Consider the following 27,502-nt stretch of genomic DNA (forward strand, 5'->3'; position numbering starts at 1 on the left):
GTATCCCACAACTTAGAAAGAAACAACTTAGGGCTTCCAGACTTGCCTGGTCCCTCTGCTGGTTGACTAGCGCTTTGCCACCACACCAGCACCCTCAGAGAAAGCAGAAGAAAGAGGCCCTCTCCATTTTGGGGTAGGGATGCCATAGGTATGTGAGTGTTTCGAGGAAGGGGAGGCTGTGGGTAAAGGACCCACCCACAGCTTGCAGCTTTGGGAGGGAAGTCAAAGGGTTTTAGAAACAGAGGAAGAGTATTCCCCATGCCGTACTGATGCCAGACTGGGCTCCTGTCTTGTTTCTGGCAGTTGAGGTTGGTGAGGGGGGAGTGGAAAGCTTGGAAGGGGTCAGTAGCAAAATAATGGGGGGGGGTCACTTACAATTCGCTGGTTCCCACCAAGACAGGGAGGAGGAGGAGGCACAGCTGAGCAAAGAGCCGGGGTCACTGATTTTAAGTATTCAAAGCGGCAGCAAAAGTGTTTGTGCCTGAGCTTAGCAACTCCTCACTTCCTCCCATTGTGTGGTAAAGATTGGCCCTGGCTTCTGTAAAAGCTCTGCCCTGAAGTTCCACTGTTTATGTTAAAACTTGAGCCATTTGGCAAAGCACCCAGGTAGAGTTGCTCTAATAGATAAATGATGTTTGCATTCCTGGAGCAAAACACTTCTCCACAAAGCTAATCTCATTTACCTGAAATGTTGAGAAAGGAAAACATAACTGATTTATTTTTCTTTTATTGTACTTTAGATGAAGGTTTAAAGAACAAACTGTTTTTTCATTAAACAGTACACGTATTATTTTATAACATTGGTTAACAACCCAACAACATGTCAGCAGTCTCCCTTCTCATCCTTGGGTTCCCTATTACCAGCTTTCCTGTCCCCTCCTGCTTTCTAGTCCTTGCCTCAGGGCTGGTGTGCCCCTTTAGTCTTGTATTGTTTTATGGGCTTGTCCAAACTTTGGCTAAGGGTGAACTTCAGGAGTGGCTTCAGTACTGAGCTGAAAGGGTGTCCGGGGGCCATACTCTCAGGGTTCCTCCATTCTCTATCAGGCCAGCAAGTCTGGTCTTTCTTTTTGAGTTAGAATTTTGTTCTACATTTTTCTCCAGCTCTGTCACTTTTTTTTTTTTTTCTTTCTGTCTGGGACCTTCTATTGTGTCAGAGCAGTCAGTGGTGGTCGTTGGGCACCATATAGATGTACTGGACTCAGTCTGGTGGAGGCTGTGGTGGATGTGGCCCATTAGTCCTTTGGACAAATCTTTCCCTTGTGTCTTTAGTTTTCTTCATCCTTCCTTGCTCCTGAGGGGTGAGACCCTCACAGGCTTTTAAGACCCTAGATGCTACTCATCAAAGTAGAATGTAGAACATTTTCTTTATAAACGATGTTACGCGAATTGAGCTAGATGTTTCCTGAGACCATGGTCCCCACAGCCCTCAGCCCAGCAATTCAGTCTCTCAGGGAGTTTGGATGTGTCTCTGGAGCTTCCATGACCTTACCTTGTACAAGCTGTGCTGGCTTCCCCAGTATTGTGTGCTGTCTTACCTTTCACCAAAGTTCCACCAAAGTTACCCCTTGTCTATTGTCTATTTAGTGTTTTTCATCTCCACCCTTCCCCTCCCTTGTAACCGTCAAAGATTGCTGTGTGTAAGCCTTCGATGAGTTTTTATAGTAGGGGTCTCATACAATATTTGTCCTTTTGTGGTTGACTTATTTCACTCAGCATAATGCGCTCCAGATTCATGCATGTTAGGACATGCTTCACAGCTTTGTCATTGTTCTTTATCATTGGCTAATACACCATTGTGTGTATGTACCACAGTTTGTTTACCCATTTATGTGTTGATGGGCATCTAGGTTCTGCTATTGTGAACAATGCTGCAGTGAACATGGGTGTGCATGTGCTATTTGTGTGACTGCTCTTATTTCTCTATCATATATCCCTAAGAGTGGGGTTGCTGGATCATATGGTATTCCTAGCTTTCTAAGGAAGTGCTGTATCATTTCTGGGCAAGATGGTATCTCATTGTGGTTTTGATTGAGCATTTCCTTGTGTGTCTGTTGGCTGCTTGCATGTCGTTTTTGGTGCAGTGCCTGTTCATTTCCTTTGCCCATTTTTTTGTTTTTTATAATTTTTATTGTGCTTTAAGTGAAAGGTTACAAATCAAATCAGTCTCTCACACAAAAATTTATGTACACCTTGCTACATACTCCCAATCACTCTCCGCCTAATGAGACAGCCCGCTCCCTTCCTCCACTCTCTTTTCAAGTCCATTTCACCAGCTTCTAATCTCCTCTACCTTCTCATCACCCCTCCAGGCAGGAGATGCCAACATAGTCTCAAGTGTCCACCTGATCCAAGGAGCTCACTCCTCACCAGCATCCCTTTCCAACCCATCGTCCAGTCCAATCCCTATCTGAAGAGTTGGCTTTGGGAATGGTTCCTGTCCTGGGCCAAGAGAAGGTCTGGGGGCCGTAACCACCAGGGCCCTTCTAGTCTCAGTCAGACCACTAAGTCTGGTCTTTTTATGAGAAGTTGGGTTCTGCATCCCACTGCTCTCCTGTTCCCTCAGGGGTTCTCTGTTGTGTTCCCTGTCAGGGCAGTCATCGGTTGCAGCTGCTTTGCCCATTTTTTAATTGGATTATTTGTCTTTTTGTTGTAGAGGTGTTGAAATGTCTTGTAGATTTTAGAGATTAAATCTTTGTCTGATTTGTAACAGTCAATTTTTTTTTTCCCAGTCTGTAGGTTCTGTTTTTACTCTTTTGATGAAGTCTTTTGATGACCGTAGTGTTTAGTTTTTGGAAGATCCCAGTTATCTAGCTTATCTTCTGGAGTTTGTGTGTTGTTGGTTGTGGTGTGTCCTATTAATGGCGTGTATTAAGGCCTCTAGTGTTGATCCTATTTTTCCTTCTGTGAACTTAATGGCTTTTGGCTTTATATTTAGGTCTGTGATCCATTTTGAATTAGTTTTTGTAAATGGTGTGAGCTATGGGTCCTGTTTGATTTTTTTGCAGATAGAAATCCAGTTTTGCCAACACCATTTGTTAAAAAATTGTCTTTTTCCTATTCGATGGACTTTGGGCCCTTGTTTAAGATCAGGTGACCATAGGTGGATGGACTTACATCTGGATTCTCAATTCTCTTCCCTTGGTCAATGTATCTGTCGTTGTACCAGTACCAGGCCCATACTCTATTTTTTAAATTAGATTTCTTCTCCTGGCCGTGTCCTTTTGGTAGACCCCGATGCTTAAAAATGGAATTTCTTATGTTTAAATTGTCTGTTAATCTCACTAAGATATTAGTAGAATTATTTCTCCATTTCATGTAAAGTCTGTCTCATCAGTTCCTTATCCACTCTTTTTTTTTTTTTTTTTTTATAATAACTTTTATTAAGCTTCAAGTGAACGTTTACAAATCCAATCAGTCTGTCACATATAAGTTTACATACATCTCACTCCCTACTCCCACTTACTCTCCCCGTCTTGAGTCAGCCCTTTCAGTCTCTCCTTTCTTGACCATTTTGCCGGCTTCCCTCTCTCTCTATCCTCCCATCCCCCCTCCAGGCAAGAGTTGCCAACACAATCTCAAGTGTCCACCTGATATAATTAGCTCACTCTTCATCAGCATCTCTCTCCCACCCGCTGACCAGTCCCTTTCATTTCTGATGAGTTGTCTTCGGGGATGGTTCCTGTCCTGTGTCAACTGAAGGTCTGGGGAGCATGGCCGCCGGGATTCCTCCAGTCTCAGTCAGACCATTAAGTTTGGTCTTGTTATGAGAATTTGGGGTCTGCATCCCACTGATCTCCTGCTCCCTCAGGGGTCCTCTGCTGAGCTCCCTGTCAGGGCAGTCATCGATTGTGGCCGGGCACCAACTAGTTCTTCTGGTCTCAGGATGATGTAGGTCTCTGGTTCATGTGGCCCTTTCTGTCTCTTGGGCTCTTAGTTGTCATGTGGGCTTGGTGTTCTTCATTTTCCTTTGCTCCAGGTGGGTTGAGACCAATTGCTGCATCTTAGATGGCTGCTTGTTAGCATTTAAGACCCCAGACGCCACATTTCAAAGTGGGATGCAGAATGATTTCATAATAGAATTATTTTGCCAATTGACTTAGAAGTCCCCGCAAACCATGCTCCCCAGACCCCCGCGCTTGCTCCGCTGACCTTTGAAGCATTCATTTTATCCCGGAAACTTCTTTGCTTTTGGTCCAGTCCAATTGAGCTGACCTTCCATGTATTGAGTGTTGTCTTTCCCTTCACCTAAAGCAGTTCTTATCTACTGATTGATCAATAAAAAACCCTCTCCCACCCTCCCTCCCTCCCCCCCTCGTAACCACAAAAGTATGTGTTCTTCTCAGGTTTACTATTTCTCAAGATCTTATAATAGTGGTCTTATACAATATTTGTCCTTTTGCCTCTGACTAATTTCGCTCAACATAATGCCTTCCAGGTTCCTCCATGTTATGAAATGTTTCAGAGATTCGTCACTGTTCTTTATCGATGCGTAGTATTCCATTGTGTGAATATACCACAATTTATTTACCCATTCATCCGTTGATGGACACCTTGGTTGCTTCCAACTTTTTGCTATTGTAAACAGAGCTGCAATAAACATGGGTGTGCATATATCTGTTTGTATGAAGGCTCTTGTATCTCTAGGGTATATTCCTAGGAGTGGGATTTCTGGGTTGTATGGTAGTTCTATTTCTAACTGTTTAAGATAACGCCAGATAGATTTCCAAAGTGGTTGTACCATTTTACATTCCCACCAGCAGTGTATGAGAGTTCCAATCTCTCCGCAGCCTCTCCAACATTTATTATTTTGTGTTTTTTTTTGGATTAATGCCAGCCTTGCTGGTGTGAGATGGAATCTCATCGTAGTTTTAATTTGCATTTCTCTAATGGCTAATGATCGAGAGCATTTTCTCATGTATCTGTTGGCTGCCTGAATATCTTCTTTAGAGAAATGTGTGTTCATATCCTTTGCCCACTTCTTGATTGGGTTGTTTGTCTTTTTGTGGTTGAGTTTTGACAGAATCATGTAGATTTTAGAGATCAGGCGCTGGTCGGAGATGTCATAGCTGAAAATTCTTTCCCAATCTGTAGGTGGTCTTTTTACTCTTTTGGTGAAGTCTTTAGATGAGCATAGGTGTTTGATTTTTAGGAGCTCCCAGTTATCGGGTTTCTCTTCATCATTTTTGGTAATGTTTTGTATTCTGTTTATACCTTGTATTAGGGCTCCTAGGGTTGTCCCAATTTTTTCTTCCATGATCTTTATCGTTTTAGTCTTTATGTTTAGGTCTTTGATCCACTTGGAGTTAGTTTTTGTGCATGGTGTGAGGTATGGGTCCTGTTTCATTTTTTTGCAAATGGATATCCAGTTATGCCAGCACCATTTGTTAAAAAGGCTATCTTTTCCCCAGTTAATTGACACTGGTCCTTTGTCAAATATCAGCTGCTCATACGTGGATGGATCTATGTCTGGGTTCTCAATTCTGTTCCATTGGTCTATTTGTCTGTTGTTGTACCAATACCAGGCTGTTTTGACTACTGTGGCTGTATAATAGTTTCTGAAGTCAGGAAAGGTGAGGCCTCCCACTTTCTTCTTCTTTTTCAGTAGTGCTTTGCTTATCCGGGGCTTCTTTCCGTTCCATATGAAATTGGTGATTTGTTTCTCTATCCCCTTAAAATATGACATTGGAATTTGGATCGGAAGTGCGTTAAATGTATAGATGGCTTTTGGTAGAATAGACATTTTTACTATGTTAAGTCTTCCTATCCATGAGCAAGGTATGTTTTTCCACTTAAGTATGTCCTTTTGAATTTCTTGTAGTAGAGCTTTGTAGTTTTCTTTGTATAGGTCTTTTACATCCTTGGTAAGATTTATTCCTAAGTATCTTATCTTCTTGGGGGCTATTGTGAATGGTATTGATTTGGTTATTTCCTCTTCGGTGTTCTTTTTGTTGATGTAGAGGAATCCAAGTGATTTTTGTATGTTTATTTTATAACCTGAGACTCTGCCAAACTCTTCTATTAGTTTCAGTAGTTTTCTGGAGGATTCCTTAGGGTTTTCTGTGTATATAATCATGTCATCTGCAAATAGTGATAACTTTACTTCTTCCTTGCCAATCCGGATACCTTTTATTTCTTTGTCTAGCCTGATTGCCCTGGCTAAGACTTCCAACACGATGTTGAATAAGAGCGGTGATAAAGGGCATCCTTGTCTGGTTCCCGTTCTCAAGGGAAATGCTTTCAGGTTCTCTCCATTTAGAGTGACATTGGCTGTTGGCTTTGCATAGATGCCCTTTATTATGTTGAGGAATTTTCCTTCAATTCCTATTTTGGTAAGAGTTTTTATCATAAATGGGTGTTGGACTTTGTCAAATGCCTTTTCTGCATCAATTGATAAAATCATGTGGTTTTTGTCTTTTGTTTTATTTATGTGATGGATTACATTAATGGTTTTTCTGATATTAAACCAGCCTTGCATACCTGGTATAAATCCCACTTGATCAGGGTGAATTATTTTTTTGATGTGTTGTTGGATTCTATTGGCTAGAATTTTGTTGAGGATTTTTGCATCAATGTTCATGAGGGATATAGGTCTATAATTTTCTTTTTTTGTAATGTCTTTACCTGGTTTTGGTATCAGGGAGATGGTGGCTTCATAGAATGAGTTGGGTAGTATTCCGTCATTTTCTATGCTTTGGAATACCTTTAGTAGTAGTGGTGTTAACTCTTCTCTGAAAATTTGGTAGAACTCTGCAGTGAAGCCGTCCGGGCCAGGACTTTTTTTTGTTGGGAGTTTTTTGATTACCGTTTCAATCTCTTTTTTTGTTATGGGTCTATTTAGTTGTTCTACTTCTGAATGTGTTAGTTTAGGTAGGTAGTGTTTTTCCAGGAATTCATCCATTTCTTCTAGGTTTTCAAATTTGTTAGAGTACAATTTTTCATAATAATCTGAAATGATTCTTTTAATTTCATTTGGTTCTGTTGTGATGTGGTCCTTCTCATTTCTTATTCGGGTTATTTGTTTCCTTTCCTGTATTTCTTTAGTCAGTCTAGCCAATGGTTTATCAATTTTGTTAATTTTTTCAAAGAACCAGCTTTTGGCTTTGTTAATTCTTTCAATTGTTTTTCTGTTCTCTAATTCATTTAGTTCAGCTCTAATTTTTATTATTTGTTTTCTTCTGGTGCCTGATGGATTCTTTTGTTGCTCACTTTCTATTTGTTCAAGTTGTAGGGACAGTTCTCTGATTTTGGCTCTTTCTTCTTTTTGTATGTGTGCATTTATTGATATAAATTGGCCTCTGAGCACTGCTTTTGCTGTGTCCCAGAGGTTTTGATAGGAAGTATTTTCATTCTCGTTGCTTTCTATGAATTTCCTTATTCCCTCCTTGATGTCTTCTATAACCCAGTCTTTTTTCAGGAGGGTATTGTTCATTTTCCAAGTATTTGATTTCTTTTCCCTCGTTTTTCTGTTATTGATCTCTAGTTTTATTGCCTTGTGATCTGAGAAGATGCTTTGTAATATTTCGATGTTTTGGACTCTGCAAAGGTTTGTTTTATGACCTAATATGTGGTCTATTCTAGAGAATGTTCCATGTGCGCTGGAAAAAAAAGTATATTTTGCAGCAGTTGGGTGGAGAGTTCTGTATAAGTCAATGAGGTCAAGTTGGTTGATTGTTGTAATTAGATCTTCCGTGTCTCTGTTGAGCTTCTTACTGGATGTCCTGTCCTTCTCCGAAAGTGGTGTGTTGAAGTCTCCTACTATAATTGTGGAGGTATCTATCTCGCTTTTCAGTTCTGTTAAAATTTGATTTATGTATCTTGCAGCCCTGTCATTGGGTGCGTAAATATTTAATATGGTTATATCTTCCTGATCAATTGTCCCTTTTATCATTATATAGTGTCCTTCTTTATCCTTTGTGGTGGATTTAAGTCTAAAGTCTATTTTGTCAGAAATTAATATTGCTACTCCTCTTCTTTTTTGCTTATTGTTTGTTTGATATATTTTTTTCCATCCTTTGAGTTTTAGTTTGTTTGTGTCTCTAAGTCTAAGGTGTGTCTCTTGTAGGCAGCATATAGATGGATCGTGTTTCTTTATCCAGTCTGTGACTCTCTGTCTCTTTATTGGTGCATTTAGTCCATTTACATTCAGGGTAATTATAGATAAATAAGTTTTTAGTGCTGTCATTTTGATGCCTTTTTATGTGTGTTGTTGACAATTTCATTTTTCCACATACTTTTTTGTGCTGAGGCGTTTTTCTTAGTAAATTGTGAGATCCTCATTTTCATAGTGTTTGACTTTATGTTAGTTGAGTCGTTACGTTTTTCTTGGTTTTTGTCTTGAGTTATAGAGTTGTTATACCTTTTTGTGGTTACCTCATTATATACCCCTATTTTTCTAAGTAAAAACCTAACTTGTATTGTTCTATATCGCCTTGTATCACTCTCCATATGGCAGTTCAATGCCTCCTGTATTTAGTCCCTCTTTTTGATTATTGTGATCTTTTACCTATTGACTTCCATGATTCCCTGTTATGTGTATTTTTTTTTTTTTTTAATTAACCTTAATTTGTTTGTTTTTGTGATTTCCCTGTTTGAGTTGATATCAGGACGTTCTGTTTTGTGACCTTGTGTTGTGCTGATATCTGATATTATTGGTTCTCTGACCAAACAATATCCTTTAGTATTTCTTGTAGCTTTGGTTTGGTTTTTGCAAATTCTCTAAACTTGTGTTTGTCTGTAAATATCTTAATTTCGCCTTCATATTTCAGAGAGAGTTTTGCTGGATATATGATCCTTGGCTGGCAGTTTTTCTCCTTCAGTGTTCTGTATATGTCGTCCCATTCCCTTCTTGCCTGCATGGTTTCTGCTGAGTAGTCAGAACATATTCTTATTGATTCTCCCTTGAAGGAAACCTTTCTTTTCTCCCTGGCTGCTTTTAAAATTTTCTGTTTATCTTTGGTTTTGGTGAGTTTGATGATAATATGTCTTGGTGTTTTTCTTTTTGGATCAATCTTAAATGGGGTTCGATGAGCATCTTGGATAGATATCCTTTCGTCTTTCATGATGTCAGGGAAGTTTTCTGTCAGAAGTTCTTCAACTATTTTCTCTGTGTTTTCTGTCCCCCCTCCCTGTTCTGCGACTCCAATCACCCGCAGGTTATCCTTCTTGATAGAGTCCCACATAATTCTTAGGGTTTCTTCATTTTTTTTAATTCTTTTATCTGATTTTTTTTCAGCTATGTTGGTGTTGATTCCCTGGTCCTCCAGATGTCCCAGTCTGCATTCTAATTGCTCGAGTCTGCTCCTCTGACTTCCTAGTGTGTTGTCTAATTCTGTTATTTTATTGTTAATCTTTTGGATTTCTACATGTTGTCTCTCTATGGATTCTTGCAACTTATTAATTTTTCCAGTATGTTCTTGAATAATCTTTTTGAGTTCTTCAACAGTTTTATCAGTGTGTTCCTTGGCTTTTTCTGCAGATATCCTAATTTCATTTGTGATATCATTAAGCATTCTGTAAATTAGTTTTTTATATTCTGTATCTGATAATTCCAAAATTGTATCTTCATTTGGGAAAGATTTTGATTCTTTTGTTTGGGGGGTTGGAGAAGCTGTCCCGGTCTGCTTCTTTAAGTGGTTTGATATGGATTGTTGTCTCCGAGCCATCACTGGGAAACTAGGTTTTCCAGAAAATCCGCTAAAAAAAAACTGCAGTCAGATCCCTATCAGAGTTCTCCCTTTGGCTCAGGCTATTCAGATGTTAATGAAGCCGCCTGGGAAGGGTGGGGGAGGGAACAGAGAGATAGGAGAGTAGCACCTCAGAATATAGCCAGAGTTGCTTGTCTTGCTTGGAATGACTGTTATATCTGAGATTCCCGCGGGCGCGTCGCCTATGTGTGCTGGCTGTGTGGAGATTGCCCCCAGGGGGTCTGGCCCGCTGGAGTCATGGTCAGATCCTCCGCTTCCAGCCCCACGCCCAGCGTCAAGGCTCCCCTACTGGGACCGTGCACTCTCAACTCCAAAATCAGTCGCTGCCTCCCGGGGACTTCTTGTCTCTCCAGCCGCGTGGCCGTGCCGCCCCCGTGAACTAGGTGGGCCCCCTCCCGGGGTTAGTTCAGATGGGTGGAGTAGCTCCCTGTGCTTGTGCCGCGACCGAGTGTCCTGGCTGGAACGCTGTTCTCCCCACTCCAATACCAGTCGCTGCCTCCCGGGGACTTCTCCTACCGGCTGCGTCCCACGCCGCCCGCGCGACCCGGCTGGTCCCCTTCCCGGGGTTAGTTCAGGGGGTGGAGCAACTCTCCGTGTTTATGGCGTACCTGCGTGCAGTCCAAATCCCTGCGGGACGGTTCCCCGGCTCGGATGCTGCTCTTTCTGCTCCAAGATCAGTCACTGCCTCCCGGGGACTTCTCCTACCGGCTGCGTCCCACGCCGCCCGTGGAACCGGCTGGTCCCCCTCCCGGGGTTAGTTCAGGGGGGTGGAGCAGGTCTCTGTGCTTGTGCCGTACCTGACTGGTACGCTGGCTCCAGGCTCTGGAAACAATCGCTGCTTCCCCGTATTAGTTCGTTCTCCGTCTCTAAATCTGTGTTTGTTGTTCAGGGTTCGTAGATTGTTATGTATGTGATCGATTCACTTGTTTTTCCGTGTCTTTGTTGTAAGAGGGATCCGAGGTAACGTCTGCCTAGTCCGCCATCTTGGCTCCGCCCTCCCTTATCCACTCTTTATAAACCGTTTAATTTTGTGGGTTGAATTCTTTTGCCCTCTTGGTACACTCGGGGGCAGGATGAAGATGTAGAAAGTCATGTTTTTGTTATTGTTAGCAGCTATCTTTGTTGGCCTGCGATGACTCATGGTGACCCCATGTACAACTGAATGAAACACTACTTGGTCCTGTGCAATCACCATGGTCAACTGCAGACTGAACTGTAGCGAGTTTTAATTGGCTGATGTTTAGAAGCAGATACCAGTCCTTTCTTCTAGTTCATTTTAGCCTATAAGCTCTGCTGAAACCCGTTCAGCATTATAGCAACATGCAAGTCGCCACTGACAGATGGGTGGTAGCTGTGCATGAGGTGTATTGGCTGGGGATTGAACCTGGACCTCCTGCATGGAAGGTGAAAATTCTACCACTCAGCCACCACTGTCCCCATAGCAACCCTATAGGACAGAGCAGAAGTGCCCCATAGAGATTCCTAGGCTGTAATTTTTTTTTTTTTTAATCTTTACTGGAGCCGATTGCAAGGTCTCTTCTCGGGAGGAGTGATGTGTTTGAATCGCCAACCCTTTGGTTAGCAGCTGAGTGCTTAACTATTGCGCCACCGGAGCACCTTATACAAAGTCATAGGATACCCGAAATCTTTTTATTAGAGTAGATTGTGCACCCATTGCTAGAAATGGCATTTCCAGCCTGTGGGAGCTGTAGACAACTAGAGCTGGAAGCTCATCTTTCTGTAATGAATTTGTGAAGTTCTTTGAACACAGTAGGTGAAAGACAAGGATGTCAGCACTCGGCATCTCTACACCTTTCCTCTATGTTATCGTTTTCTTGTTGTGTTTCCCTTCATTTTGGCAGGTGAGTTGAGAATTAGCTGGTAGATCTGTTTGAAGAGGGTTAAGGTGAGCTGCAGACAACACACTTTCAGGTACTTTCCTAATAGGATATAACAACTAAATAGGAAAGATGTATCAGTGATATGGTAGGCAACAGGGAAATTGAATTTTTATAATCAGATTCACAACTTTTTACCTTCTGAAGTCCTGATTTTTCACAGCTGCAGATGGGGAGGGAAGAACAGTAAAACATGTTGCATTCATTCATTCAACACCTATGTGAGTACCGTACCTACTTTGTGCCAGGCCCTGAGTTAGGTACTGAGGAACATAGCTGTGAATCAGACAGATGTGGTCCCTCCTCACAGCCAGTTTATAGTCTGGTGGGCCTGATAGATACTTATCTAATCACACTGATGATTAAATTTGTGATGGGTATTACTAAGGTAAAGTACGAATGAGAGCATAATGATAGGGAGTTCTGACATAGTCTGGATTTTCTTGGGAGGAAGTCTTTTAGGATGGGAGCTGAAGGGTGAGTAGGTGTGAGCCAGGTGAAGGTAAAGAAAGGAGGGGAGAGGTAGGGCAGTTGAGGCGGAGGGTGCAGCAGGAGCCCTTCCATTGGGAGGACCAACCCTTTGGGAAGGCCAGTGTGGCTGGAACAGGAGGGGGTGGGAAGATGGGGAGGAGAGAGGTTGATGTGAGGCTAGATGTCGAGGCAGGGACCACTGCAGAGTCATGGAAGAGCTTACGCAGAGAAGGTGCATGATAATATTGGGGTTTTTAAATATCATTTTAAGGTCCTAGGTAGGCCGTTGATTGAGGGGTGAAAGTGGGCAAGTGGTGAGTAAGCAAGGTGGTAGTGGCTTGGAACAGAGGGGTGGCAATGGAGAGGGAGAGAAGTGAATGGGTTGAAGAGATGTTTAGGGAGGCAGATGACATTGTACTGCACTTGGAGAGTGACTAAGATAGGGAGGTAGGGTGATAGTGCCTGGATTTCTGGCTTGAGAAACTGTGAGTGGTTTTGCTTGTTATTGAGCTGAAGCTCTTGGAAAAAGAGTAGATTCTGGAAGGAAGATCACAAGTTTAATCTTTGACATACTGAGTTTAATGTTTGGAGGTGCATCCAAGTAGAGTTGGATAAGTAGATATAATGATTCAAGAAGTCTGGGCTGTGCGTGAACTTGGGAGTCATCTGGGGTTGGTTGTAGTTGTGGGAGAGAATGGAAGGTATCAGGGAAGAGGATAGACATGCAGTGAGGAATGGCCAAAGAGGCAGGTGGAAAACCTGTGGAAAAGAGAATTTCAAGCATGAGGGGCTGTGATAAATTCAGCTATGCCCAATGCTAAGGAGAAATGTAGTTAAAAGACTAAAAAATATTCACTGGAATTTCCAGTAAAGAGTAGACTGGAACCTCAGTAGCCGCAATTTTCGTAGAATTGTGGACCCAGAAGCCAGTTTGAAGGGTAGAGGAATGAGTTTACCAGGGCTTTGAACCTGTGGGTTCCACTTCCAATCCCTGCTGAGAATTTGCATTTCCACCCCAGATACACTGAATCAGAAGCTACATTTTAACAAGATATCAAATGATTCTTATGTATAACTTCCTGGGAACTTGTTAGAAATGCAGATTCTCAGCAGGAACGTGTTAGAAACTGGAATGAACCAGTTCGAAGCCCTGGAATTTAGTCCTGAAAATGAAGACAAACAGTATAGAAAAGGTGGGTTCAGAGGGAAGAGGGAGTTAGATGAGAGCAGCAAGAGGTTCATAGGATCCCGGGATGTAGCTCTAGGTCTAAGCATCTCTGTATTTAGATATCTAGATGTGGAAGCCACCAGCTGTCAGTCTGTCATACAGTGGTGGTTTGCCTGTTGCTATAATGCTAGAAGCTGTGCCACTGGTATTTCACATACCAGCAGGATCACCCATGGTGGACAGGTTTCAGCAGAGCCTCCAGACTAAGACAGACTCGGAAGATGGGCCTGGCGATCTACTTCTGAAAATTAACCAATGAAAACCTTATGAGTCACAACAGAACTTGGTCTGTCTTGCTTGCTTTGGACACATCATTTGGAGGGATCGATCGCTAGAGGTGGGCATTTTGTTTGATGAAGTAGAGGGCTAGCGAGAGAGATGTTTGGTGAGATGGACTGGCACATTACCTACAACCATGGATGTTTGAACATGCAGACGATTGTGAGGATGGTGCAGGACCAGGCAACTTTTCATTCTGGTGTACATAAGGTCGCCATGAGTCGGAGTCGACTCAATGGCAGCTATCTGTTCATCCATCAGTATGGAAGAGATGGCATATTTGGTAGCTTAGGGTTCCTGAAAATGTGGGCGGGGTATAGTCCGTAGCTTAAGTGAAGGGATGGGCTTTTAGCTCCAACACGTCCATGGAAGAGGAGAGGATGGATGCAGCTGCAGGTGTAGGTAGGTATGCAGATTATGAGTGGGATGGTAAGTGATACCACTCTCATCATTTCTGTTTTCTCTGTGAAGCAGGAGGCAAAGCTCGTTGGATCCATTTCTCCAGCTATGGCTGGCAGCCACCACTGCAGGCATGGGATAGGAAGCTAGGTAGGCTCATCCAGGGTTGAGTTTTTCCTCTGTAGGTGTAGTGAGAAGATAAGGAACACACAGGCTGGGAGTATTCACAACGGAGGAATGACTTCAGTGGGAGTTCAGTGGAATGAAGATAGGCTAAGGCTGATGGAGAGGAGGGCGGATGTAGATTGGCCTATGAGCTGACAGTGTCAGGGGAGCAAGAAGTGGTGGAAATAATAGTTCAGAAGGAAAACTAGATACAGTGTGGCTCTAACTGTACTGTGCATATGAATCACCTGGCAAATCTTATTAAAATGCAGATTCTGATTCAGTAGGGCTGGAGTGGGGCTTAAGATTCTATATTTCTAACAAGCTCCCAAGTGGTACAAGGCCCATACACTTTGAGGAGAAATTAGAAGGTTATGGTCCAAGAATGGGAGGCCTGAATTAGAAATCCCAGAGGTGCCATTTCAAGCAATAGGTGACAAGATCTGTTGTATGATGAAGTGGACAAGAAAGCCAGAGAATGAGAAGGCAGCATGACCGTTGAGTCTCCCAGGATGGATGATGCTAACATTGGCTGAATACTTACTATTGCCAAACACAGTTCTAGGCACCTTATATGTATTCTCTTATTTCATCCTCGTGACAACCTTCAGCAAGGTATGTATTAGGATCCCTGTTTTACAAGTGAGGAAAGCGAAGCCCAGAGAGGCCTTAACCAAGGTCACCCAAGCTTCTGAGTGGTGGAACCAAGATTCAATATGGGGCAGTACACCTCCAGAGCTCAGTGCCTTGAGATGCTATACGGTCCCCTGATAGCAGAAGTAGGGGTTTCCAGCCAGATATTAGCATGATGAAAGGAGCCCTGGTGGCATAGCAATTAAGTACTTGGCTGCTAACTGAAAAGTTGGCAGTTCAAACCCCCCAGCAGCTCCGTGGGAGAAAGACCTGAGATATGCTTTCATAAAGATTACAGCCAAGAAAACCCTATGGGGCAGTTATATGCTGTCATATGGGGTCACTATGAGTCAGAATTGTCTAGATGGCACCCACAACAACAACAACACTACCATCCTGAGTCACACTGCCACCAGGTACGTTCCCAGCCAATGCTCCTCAGTTGCAGCCACCACTTGTCTGACAGCGGAGGCTCCCGTGTTGCCTCCATGCACAATGGGATTAGACCAGGGTCAGACTATTGTGATCCATAGGATTTTCACAGGCTGATTTTTTGAATGTAGATTGCCAGGCCTTTTTTCCTAGGTGCCTCTGGGTGGCCTCAAACCACCAACCTTTCTGTTAGCAACAAAGCACTTTAACTGTTTTTACCACCCAGGGACTCCAGCATCTACAATTGGCTTAGACGTTTGATGTGCTACCTGAAATTCTTACACAACAATAGATATTATCTCCAGCTTAGGGTAGAGGTAACTGGGGGCTAGAAACTTAAAGTAACCTGCCTAATATCCTTTAGCTCAAAAACTGGCAAAGCTAGGATTTCTTCTGATGTTTATCAGAATCCAAAGGCAATGTTCTTGCTTCCTACCATGCTGCCTCACTTTCATCTGTAGCCTCGTGATGGATCATGCTCATAGGGGCATATGGCGCCATGAGCCAGTGTTTATAAAACTTTTAAAATCTGAAACCAGCAGAAGAAATGCATTTTGTATTGATTTTGAGGAGCGGACAGACCTACACACAACTTCAGGCATATGTAGCATATGCACACTGATACCATTGAACAGAAGTTCCGTGAAACATTGGTATATTTTCTGTTGCAATGCACTTGATTTTGTTTTCATTTCCAGTCCAGTTTAGTTTGTTAACATGCAAATATGTGTGTGTGTGTGCTTGTTAAATTCTACTGAATTAATTTAACCACCCACCAATGGGTTGCAACCCTCTCTTTGAAAAACACTGCCATAAATTATGCTTGTAACCTGGATTTCTTGGTATAATCACTCCGAAATCTTCTAACATCTTTCCCTCTCTCTAAATTCAGTGAAGAAGTTTTTAATCTTTTTCTCTGGTTATTTACACAGCAGTAAATCAAAGTCAACCCTCCCCACCCTTTGCCAGCCAACTTCTGCAGAGTGAGAGAATATTGCATAACTTGGCTCTGATAAAAGAAAAGAAAAACTGTATTTTTCATTTGACGAAGATGCTGATACAACAAGAGGGGAGGAAGAAGGAAGTGACATTTGTGCCTCATTGGTTTGAGAAGATAAGGAGATTAGGCCAGGGAATTTGAGCTGATAAGTTGAAATGGTTGGGGGGTGGGGGGGGAAGGGGGAAGTGTAGCGGTAGAATTCCAGAGAAAAGCAAGTGGACCAGGATAAGGAAGTTTGTTTTTTTTTAATTCCAGCTGTGGCATTTAGCCACTTGGCGCAAGCAGTTTGTAATGGGCTGCTAACCTGAAGGATGACAGTTTGAACTCACCTGTCTGCTTCCAGAGAGATTACAGCCAAGAAAACCCTATGGTGCAGTTCTACTCTGTAGCACGTGGGGTCGCCATGAGTTAGAATCGACAGCAACGGGTTTGGTTTTTTTTTTTTGGTTTGGTTTAGCTATTATCCAAGGTCATGAATTTATTGGATTCCTTTATGTGCCATGCTTTGTTCTGAGTACTTCATATATATTACCTCAGGTGAGTAGTATTGCTGTCCCCATTTTTTTTTTTTTTTTTTCTTTTAATAGCTGAGGAGACTGAAGCATGGATAGGCTAAGTAACTTGCCCGGGGGCACACAGCTGGTACTGAGTGGTTTAGTGGTGTTCTCTGGAGCTGGTGCTCTTTATCACTTGCCTTTCCTTTCAAGTAGTTGTGTGTAGTCTTGGTTGGGTGCCACTCTCAGGTCAGTCCTGCTCTCATCTCTGGGTTTTGAACTTTTTGAGTCAAAACCTGTTGCCGTCAAGTCGAACAAGACGAAAACTAATTGGAGTAGATTCACACCATGAGAGGCAGCCTGAAGGGACTCCCCATTAGCTCCTGTTGCTTGAATCTGTGGAGTTATTTGGCTTCTGTCCCTTTCTAGCTTTGGTGGTTCTTTTGATTATGAGGGCTACCCCATTTACTTCAAATACATTTATTTTTATTTTTTATTGTGCTTTAGGTGGAAGTTTACAGCTCAAGTTAGTTTCTCAGACAAAAATTTATACATGTATTGTTATGTGCAGATAAATTTGTTTTTGCTTAAAATTCTGTTGCATGAAACCAAAGAGCACTCATAGATGCATTAGGATCATTTAACCTTCCCGTTCCATTTCCTCATCTGTCAAATACAAGGATTGGGTATAGCCATTCCTTGGTCCCTCTCAGCTCTGGGATTCTCGGCTAGAATTGGGTTCTAGTGACTCTTTCATGTTCAAGAAGAGGCTGGCTGGCCATGTGTTGGGGACACAGCAGAAGTTTTGTTAATAAGTTGGGTTGCTATGACATTTACAATCATGTATGATTTCTGTACTTCTGGGGTGACTGGTTCTCCTACTACTACCAGTTGCCCTTGAGCTGAGTTTGACTCAGCAACCCCATGTATACGGGGTATAAATGTGCTGCACAGGGCTTCAGTGACTGATTTTTTGGGAGTAGATCACTAAGCCTTTCCCCCGAGGCGCCTCTGGATGGACTCTTAACTTCCAACCTTTCGATTAGCAGCTGGGCACTTTTGCACCACCCAGGGACTCCGACTGTGACTCTACTGTTTGTCAGTTCATTTAAAACATAAATATGACTGTGATGACTATAGATGGTCCCTTCCCACTTACACTACAGCAAATAGGCAGACTCCTGCTCATCATGCACCCCATGCTGAAAGGTCTGGGCAAGAACTTGGCCATGCATGAGTACCTTAATGGACCATGTGGGACTAGAGCAAGATATCTGACTCATCTTCACTACTGGCCTACGAGGTGGCCCCATTCCAGGAATTGTTGTCATGCCACCATTTAAAGAGGGCCCATTCATGTCTTCATGTGGCTACCGAAGTGCTGTTGTTAGCTGTGCCAAGGGAATCCCCAAATCTAATGCCTGGAAATAATCTTTAAACCATGAACCAAATCTATCCAGGAAGCCATCGTGAAACTAAACAACAGTTTAGCCCAGTTAATAAAAAATGTTATTTTTGAGCGTAGCGTGCTTATGCAGAATATCTATACCAGGGTAAACTGAGAACAGTTTGTCTAAAGCACAGGTGAGCATTTTAAGGGGCAGAGAGCCTAAATTAATGGTGATGGAACAATATGGGGAGAGATCAGACAGTGATACGAAGTGAAGTGTGTAACCAATGTTATTAAACTGTTCACATAGAAACTGTGCTGGATGTATGTTTGCTTGTATATGTTGCCGCCAAAAATAAATAACGTATTTTTAAAAATGATGCGTTGTCACTCTGCTTGTAAAAGTACATCATTATTATTGAATTACAGTGGCAGATTCCAGATCTTGGTATCAGCTGATGCTTTGAAAAGAGGATCAGATATGTAGTGACATTAAGAAGAGTTGATGGCTTTTTGCAGTAGCCGCATGTTCACTTATGGGGAAAAATTAGATCGGTGTCGTCGTCTTTTTTTTTTTTTTGCGTGCTTTGATAATGCTTTACAGCTAGCAATAATGGCACAATGGCAGAAATAACCAGGTGAAAAGAAATGGATTTACACAGGTGTTTGAGTACAAAGGCTTCCCTAGAAACTAGACATCTGAATAGAAAACCGAACTCTAGTGAATTCCTTGCTCCCCTATTGAGGGAGCATGTGTAGTTCCACGGAGAAGGTACCCGAGGAGGAATTAATTCCTTTCAGAAAATATTTCCTGGGGACTTGCCATTCCTAGAAGTCCAGACAAGCCAAAGAGTAGGGAAGTCCTAGAGCTGGAAGAATCCCACAATGAGCCTAAGTGATGAAACCCTGAGTGGAGGAAGGCAACTTAGAGACCTGTTCCAACCCCTTTAAGTTTGGGTAAAGTAAGGTCCACAGGAGCTCCCTGGGTGGAGCAAACAGTTAATGCACACAGCTACTAACCAAAGGTTGGCGGTTCAGATCTACCTAGAGGCACCTTGGAAGAAAGGCCTGGCAATCTAAAAAGTCAGCCATTGAAAACCCTATGGAGCACAGTTCTATTCTGACACAAACATGGGGCCACCATGAGTTGGGATCCGTTCAATGGGTACTGGTTATTACTTTGGTTTAAGGTCCACAGAGATTATAATTTGTTTAGATTATAACTTGTTCAGAAATTATAATTTGATTTATAAGGCACTTGTCTAGTTTGAGGGCAAACCTAGGCTAAATCTGGATTTAAAATCAGGAAAGATGTGTGTCAGAGGGTATCCTTTCATCATACCTGTTCAACCTGTGTGCTGAGCAAATACTCCAAGAAACTGGACTATATGAAGAAGAGTGCAGCATCAGGATTGGAAGACTCACTAACGCAACCTTGCTTGCTGAGAGTGAAGAGGACTTGAAGCACTTACTGATGGAGATCAAAGGCCACAACATTCACTATGGATTACACCTCAACATAAAGGAATAAAAACCCTCACAACTGGACCAATAAGTAGCATCATGATAAACAGAGAAAAGGTTGAAGTTGTCAAGGATTTCATTTTACTTGGATCCACAATCAACACCCCATAGTTGCTACTTACCAAAGCATCAGTCAAGAACTCAAACAGCGTATTGCATTGGACAAATCTGCTGCAACAGACCTCTTTATTTATGTTTATTGTGGATTAGGTGAAAGTTTATAGAGCAAGTTAGTTTCCCATTCAATAAATCATACATAGAGTGTTTCATGACCTTGGTTTCATTCCCTGAAATGTGTCAGCACTCTCCCCGTTTCTGCCCTGGTTTACTTGTTTCCTTTTGTCCTGGTTTTCTGCCCCTTCTTGTCTATTGTTTAGCTAGGAGGTGTTCTCCAGGAATGACTTCGTTTCCAGGTCAGAAGGAAGTCTTAGGGCCATAGTCTTAGGGGTTCCTCCAGTCTCTGTCAGACCACCAAGCCCGATCTTTTGTAAGTTTGACTTTTTGTTCTACAGTTTTCTCCTGCTCTGTCCAGGACTCTCTGTTGTGATCCCAGTCAGATCATTTGGTAGTGGTAGCCGGGCACCATCTAGTGCTTCTGGTCTTGGGTCCTGTAGGCTGTGGTTCATGTGGTTCATTAGTCATTTGAATTAATTGCTCCTGTGAGTCTTTGGTCACCTTCACTCTCCTTTGCTCCGGACAGGAAGAGACCCATAATTGTATCTTAGATGGGCGCTGGTAAGCATTTTTTTTTTTTTAAATAATTTTTATTGTGCTTTAAGTGAAAGTTTACAAGTCAGTCTCTCACACAAAAACCCATATACACTTTGCTACACACTCCCAATTATCCTCCCCCTAATGAAACAGCCTGCTCCCTCCCTCCACTCTCTCATTTTCTGTCCTTTTCGCCAGCTTCTAACCCCCTCCACCTTCTCATCTCCCCTCCAGGCAGAAGATGCCAACATAGTCTCAAGTGTCCACCTGATCCGAGAAGCTCACTCCTCACCAGCATCCCTCTCCAACCCATTGTCCAGTCCAATCCATGTCTGAAGAGTTGGCTTCGGGAATGGTTCCTGTCCTGGGGCAACAGAAGGTCTAGGGGCCATGACCACCAGGGTCCTTCCAGCTTCAGTCAGACCATTAAGTCTGATCTTATGAGAATTTGGGTTCTGCATTCCACTGTTCTCCTGCTTCCTCAGGGGTTCTCTGTTGTGTTCCCTGTCAGGGCAGTCATTGGTTGTAGCCAGACGACATCTAGTTCTTCTGGTCTCAGGATGATGTAGTCGCTGGTTAATGTGGCCCCTTCTGTCTCTTGGGCTCGTAATCACCTTGTGTCTTTGGTGTTCTTCATTCTCCTTTGATCCAGGTAGGCTGAGACCAATTGATGCATCTTAGATGGCTGCTTGCTAGCGCTTAAGATCACAGACGCCACTCTTCAAAGTGGGACGCAGAATATTTTATTAATAGATTTTATTCTGCCAATTGACTTAGATGTCCCCTGAAACCATGGTCCCCAGACCCCTGCCCCTGGTATGCTGGCCTTCGAAGCATTCAGTTTATTCAGGAAACTTCTTTCATTTTGGTTTAATCCAATTGTGCTGACCTCCCCTGTACTGTGTGCTATCTTTCCCTTCACCTAAAGTAGTTCTTATCTACTGTCTAATTAGCGAATCCCTCTCTCCCACTCTCCCACTCTCCCTCCCCCCCTCGTAACCACAAAAGAATGTTTTCTTCTCAGTTTAAACTATTTCTCAAGTTCTTATAATAGTGGTCTTATACAATATTTGTCCTTTTGCAACTGACTAATTTCACTCAGCATAATGCCTTCCAGGTTCCTCCATGTCATGAAATGTTTCACAGATTCCTCACTGTTCTTTATGGATGCGTAGTATTCCGTTGTGTGACTGTACCATAATTTATTTATCCATTCATCGGTTGGTGGGCACCTTGGTTGCTTCCATGTTTTTGGTATTGTAAACAATGCTACAGTAAACATGGGTGTGCATATATCTGTTCATGTAAAGGCTCTTATTTCTCTAGGATATATTCCAAGGCGTGGGATTGCTGGATCGTATGGTAAATCTATTTCTACCTTCTTAAGGAAGCGCCAAATCGATTTCCAAAGTGGTTGTACCATTTGACATTCCCACCAGCAGTGTAGAAGTGTTACAATCTCTCCACAGCCTCTCCCACATTTATTATTTTGTGTTTTTTTGATTAATGCCAGCCTTGTTGAAGTGAGATGAAATTTCATTGTAGTTTTGATTTGCATTTCTCTAATGGCTAATGATCGTTAACTTTTCCTCATATATCTGCTAGCTACCTGAATGTCTTCTTTAGTGAGGTGTATATTCATATCTTTTGCCCATTTTTTATTGGGTTATTTGTCTTTTTGCAGTTGAGTTTTTGCAGTATCATGTAGATTTTAGAGATCAGGTGCTGATCGGAAACGTCATAGCTAAAATCTTTTTCCCAGTCTGTAGGTAATCTTTTTACTCTTTTGGTGAAGTCTTTGGATGAGCATAAGTGTTTGATTTTTAGGAGCTCCCAGTTATCTAATTTTTCTTCTATGTTCTTTATAATGTTTTGTATACTGTTTATGCCATGTATTAGGGCTCCTAATGTTGTCCCTATATTTTCTTCCATGATCTTTATCATTTTAGATTTTATATTTAGGTCTTTGATCCATTTTGAGTTAGTTTTTGTGCATGGAGTGCGGTATGGGCCTTCTTTCATTTTTTTGCAGATGGATATCCAGTTATGCCAGCACCATTTGTTTAAAAAACTGTCTTTTCCCCATATAACTGTTTTGGGGCCTTTGTCAAATATCATCTGCTCATATGTGGATGGATTTTTGTCTGGATTCTCAATTCTGTTCCATTGGTCCATGTATCTATTGTTGTACCAGTACCAGGCTGTTTTGACTACTGTGGTGGTATAATAGGTTCTAAAATCAGGTAAAGTAAGGCCTCTCACTTTGTTCTTCTTTTTCCGTAATGCCTCATTTATCCAGGGCCTCGTTCCCTTCCGTATGAAATGGGTGATTTGTTTCTCCATCTCATTAAAAAATGTCATTGCGATTTGGATTGTAATTGCATTAAATGTATAGATCGCTTTTGGTAGAATAGACATTTTTATAATGTTAAGTCTTCCTATCCATGAGCAAGGTATGTTCTTCCACTTGTGTAAGTCTCTTTTGGTTTCTTGCAGAAGTGTACTGTAGTTTTCTTTATGTAAGTCTTTTACGTCTCTGCTAAGATTTATTCCTAAGTATTTTATCTTCTTGGGGGCTACTGTAAATGGCATTGATTTGGTGATTTCCTCTTCGATGTTCATTTTGTTGGTGTAGAGGAATCCAACCGATTTTTGTATGCTTATATTGTATCCCGATACTCTCCTGGACTCTTCTATTAGTTTCAGTAGTTTTCTGGAGGATTCCTAAGGGTTTTCTGTGTATAAGATCATGTCATCTGCAAACAGATACTTTTTACTTCTTCCTTGCCAATCTGGATGCCCTTTATTTCATTATCTAGCCTAATTGCTCTGGCTAGGACTTCCAGCACAATGTTGAATAAGAGTGGTGATAAAGGGCATCCTTGTCTGGTTCCCCATCTCAATGGGAATGTTTTCAGGCTCTCTCCATTTAGGGTGATGTTGGCTGTTGGCTTTGTATAAATGCCCTTTATTATGTTTAGGAATTTTCCTTCTATTCCTATTTTGCTGAGTGTTTTTGTCATAAATGAGTGTTGAACTTTGTCAAATGCCTTTTCTGCATCAATCGATAAAAATCATGTGATTCTTGTCTTTTATTTATGTGTTGGATTACATTAATTGTTTTTCTAATGTTGAACCATCCCTGCATACCTGGTATGAATCCCACTTGGTCATGGTGAATTATTTTTTTGATATGTTGTTTAATTCTCTTGGCTAGAATTTTGTTGAGGATTTTTGCATCTACATTCATGAGGGATATATGTCTATAATTTTCTTTTCTTGTGGTGTCACCTGGTTTTGGTATCAGGGATATGCTGGCTTCATAGAACGGTAGTATTCCATCCTTTTCTATGCTCTGAAATACCTTTAGTAGTAGTGATGTTAACTCTTCTATGAAAGTTTGGTAGAACTCTGCAGTGAAGCAGTCTGGACAAGGGCTTTTTTTTTTGTTGGGAGTTTTTTGATTACCTTTTCAATCTCTTCTTTTGTTATGGGTCTATTTAGTTGTTCCACCTCTGTTTGTGTTAGTTTAGGCAGGTAGTGTGTTTCTAGGAATTCATCCATTTCTTCTAGGTTTTCGAGTATAGTTTTTCATAGTAATCTGATATGATTCTTTTAATTTCAGTTGGGTGTGTTGTAATATCGCCCATCTCATTTCTTATTTGGGTTATTTGCTTCCTCTTCTGTTTTTCTTTTGTCAGTGTGGCCAATGGTTTATCAACTTTGTTGAGTTTTTCAAAAAACCAGCTTTTGGTCTTGTTAATTCTTTCAGTTGTTTTTCTGTTTTCTATTTCATTTAGTTCAGCTCTAATTTTTATTATTTATTTGCTTCTGGTGCCTGTGGGTTTCTTTTGTTGTTCTGCTTCTCTTTGTTCAAGTTGTAGGGATAGTTCTTTGATTTTGGCCCTTTCTTCTTTTTGGATGTGTGCATTTATTGATATAAATTGGCCTCTGAGCACCGCTTTTACTGTGTCCCAAAGGTTCTGATAGGAAGTGTTTTCATTCTCATTGGATTCTATGAATTTCTTTATTCCATCCTTAATGTCTCCTATAATCCAGTCTTTTTGGAGCAGGGTATTGTTCAGTTTCCAAGTGTTTGATTTCTTTTCCCTGCTTTTCCTGTTATTGATTTCTACTTTTATGGCCTTATGGTCAGAGAAGATGCTTTGTAATATTTCAATATTTTGGATTCTGCTAAGGCTTGCTTTATGACCTTATATGTGGTCTATTCTAGAGAATGTTCCGTGTGTACTAGAAAAGAAAGTATAGTTGGTTGCTGTTGGGTGGAGTGTTCTGTATATGTCTATGAGGTCAAGTTGGTTGATTGTGGCATTTAGATCTTCCGTGTCTTTATTGAGCTTCTTTCTGGATGTCCTGTCCTTCACCGAAAGTGGTGTGTTGAAGTCTCCTACTATTGTTGTGGAGCTGTCTATCTCACTTTTCAATGCTGATAGAGTTTGTTTTATGTATCTTGCAGCCCTGTCATTGGGTGCATAAATATTTAATATGTTTATATCTTCTTGGTATATTGTCCCTTTAATCATTATATAGTGACCTACCTTATCTTTTCTGATGGATTTAATTTTAAAGTCTATTTTGTCAGAAATTAATATTGCCACTCCTGCTCTTTTTTGATTGTTGTTTGCTTGATATATTTTTTTCCATCCTTTGAGTTTTAGTTTGTTTATGTCTCTAAGTCTAAGGTGTGTCTCTCATAGGCAGCATATAGATGGATCTTGTTTTTTAATCCATTCTGCCATTCTCTGTCTCTTTATTGGTGCATTTAGTCCATTTACATTCAGGGTAATTATGGATAGGTATGAATTTAGTGCTATCATTTTGATGTTTTTTTGTGTGTGTTGACAGCTTCTGTTTCCCACTTGATTTTATGTGTTGTTTTTCTTTGTATATTGTCCTTTCCTCATATTTGTTGTTGCTGATTTTGTTTCTGCTGAGTCTGTATTTTTCCCTTGTATTTTACTTTGATGAGTAGGATAGTTTGTCTCCTTTGTGGTTACCTTATTATTTACCCTTATTTTTCTAAATTTATAACTTTTATTTTTTGTATCACCATATCTTCCTCTCCATATGGAAGGTGTATGATTACCTTTCTTAGTCCCTCTTTATTATTTTAATGTTGTCTTCTTTTATATAATCACGTCGCCGTTACCCCATGTTGGGTTTTTTTTAAATCTTGCTTTGTGTTTTTTTGGATTTCCTCGTCTGGGTTGTCTTCTGGTTGCTCTGCCCAGTGTTCGAGTCTTGGGTCGATACCTGATATTATTGATTTTCTAACCAAAGAACTCCCTTTAGTATTTCTTGTTGTTTTGGTTTGGTTTTTATAAATTCCCTCAACTTGTGTTTATCTGGAAATGTCTTAATTTCACCTTCATATTTAAGAGACAGTTTTGATGGATATATGATTCTTTGCACGCAGTTTTTTTCCTTCAATTTTTAAAAATATGTCATCCCATTGCCTTCTTGCCTGCGTGGTTTCTGCCAAGTAGTCCGAGCTTATTCTTATTGGCTCTCCTTTGTAGGTGACTTTTCGTTTATCCCTCGCTGCTCTTACAATTGTCTCTTTACCTTTGGTTTTGGCAAGCTTGATTATAATATGTCTGGGTGACTTTTTTTTTCAGATCTACCTTATGTGGAGTTCGATGAGCATCTTGGATAGATATCTTCTCATCTTTCACAATATCAGGGAAGTTTTCTGTCAACAAATCCTCAACAATTTTCTCTGTATTTTCTGTTATCCCTCCCTGTTCTGGTACTCCAATCACTCGTACATTATTTCTCTTGATAGAGTCCCACATGATTCTTAAGGTTTCTTCAGTTTTTTAATTCTTTTATCTGATTTTTCTTCAAATATGTTAGTACCAAGTGATTTATCTTTGAGTTCAGAAATTCTAGCTTCTACTTATTCAATTCTGGTCCTCTGACTTTGTATTGAGTTATCTAATTCTGTAATTTTATTGTTAATCTTCTGAATTTCTGATTGCTGTCTGTCTATGGATTTTTCCAGCTTATTAAACTTTTCATTATATTCCTGAATAATCTTTCTGATTTCTTCAGTTGCTTTATCTGTGTGTTCCTTGGCTTGTTCTGTGTATTGCCTCATTTCCTTCCTGATGTTTTGAAGGGTTCTGTATTCTGCATCTAGTAATTCCAGGAATGCACTTTCAGTTAAAAGATCCCTGGATTTTTTGTTTTGAGAGCCTGTTGAGGTGATCATGGCCTGTTTCTTTATGTGACTTGATATTGACTGTTGTCTCCGAGCCATCTATAATTATTGTATTAGTTTATGCTTGCTTACTGTGTCATAGCTGCTTGGTTTGTTTTGTTTTGGTATACCCCTATGGGTTGCTTGAATGAGCTAGCTTGATTATTTTCACCATTGGAACTCTGATGTCCTGTCCCCAGCTGGCTAGTGCTGTTATCAGGTATATTAGTCTAGGAGTCCTTTCAGTTTTCTTGTATGGATTCACCTCAGATTTCCAGGTAGCTGATACCAAGTGTGTGGTACAGGCTCTGTCCTACAGTCTTAGAGGGGCAGGGGTGATTGGCATATATACTTGTATCGGGTTGCAGCAGGTTGTCATGCTCTGAACAAGGCAGGGGGCTGAGAACCGACCCCCAAGTGTCTCTGAGGAAAACTCATCTCTGTTCCCTAGAGGGTGCTCATGGGTGGGCCCTGCAGAGGGACCATGGGCACCCAAAGCTTTTGTTGTAAGGACTGGGAGGTACCAGTTATCCCTGGACCCCTGTCGCAGGTGACTGCGTGACCCAAGTGGAGCCACCAGTCCTTAGGTCCCTGTTGTGGATAGGTGAGGGCCTCGTTTAATAGGCAAAGCAATGTCAAATGTCAAACACCCACCTCTCCACTACACAGCTGAAATGGTTGGAGTTCGCCAACAAGGGCTTATTCTCCTGAAATAGGCCTGCACACGTCCATGTATAAGGGAAAGGTGCTCAAGGTCCATGGTCGGTTTATGCCTGGACAGGAGCCGCTTCTGTTCTGAGCTCCCCCAGTTAATGGAGCTAGCAAATTATCTTTTCCCCCCAGTTGCAAATTTTTTCCTTCCCCAAGGCCAGGAGGATGGCTCCAGGTGCTCACCAGGGTCTATCTCAGGCCCAGGGATTCAGCCGCTGAAGCTGGGTTGGAGGTGGGGTG

General features: G+C 41.5%; 2 protein-coding genes across 9 annotated transcripts in view; one reads left to right on the top strand and one right to left on the bottom strand.

Annotated features, from left to right (window-relative positions):
- The window catches only part of LOC126076526 (cytidine monophosphate-N-acetylneuraminic acid hydroxylase), a 509,905-nt gene that overhangs the window by 425,415 nt on the left and 56,988 nt on the right, over positions 1–27,502 (bottom strand). The window contains exon 1 of one of the 3 annotated variants that reach the window (XM_049885103.1): positions 376–494. The exons of 1 other annotated variant lie outside the window; for it this stretch is intronic. The gene's annotated coding sequence lies outside the window, so the exon portion shown is untranslated. Of the gene's footprint in view, positions 1–375; positions 495–27,502 lie in introns of those variants that run through there. One more of the 3 variants, XM_049885123.1, reaches the window with a different exon arrangement.
- CARMIL1 (capping protein regulator and myosin 1 linker 1) overlaps positions 1–27,502 on the top strand; it is a 398,843-nt gene that overhangs the window by 136,279 nt on the left and 235,062 nt on the right. The window contains exon 1 of one of the 6 annotated variants that reach the window (XM_049884987.1): positions 16,541–16,746. The exons of the other annotated variants lie outside the window; for them this stretch is intronic. The gene's annotated coding sequence lies outside the window, so the exon portion shown is untranslated. Of the gene's footprint in view, positions 1–16,540; positions 16,747–27,502 lie in introns of those variants that run through there. 6 annotated transcript variants of the gene reach the window in all.

This window comes from Elephas maximus, chromosome 1 (genome assembly GCF_024166365.1).
Source record: "Elephas maximus indicus isolate mEleMax1 chromosome 1, mEleMax1 primary haplotype, whole genome shotgun sequence".
NCBI lineage: Eukaryota > Metazoa > Chordata > Mammalia > Proboscidea > Elephantidae > Elephas > Elephas maximus.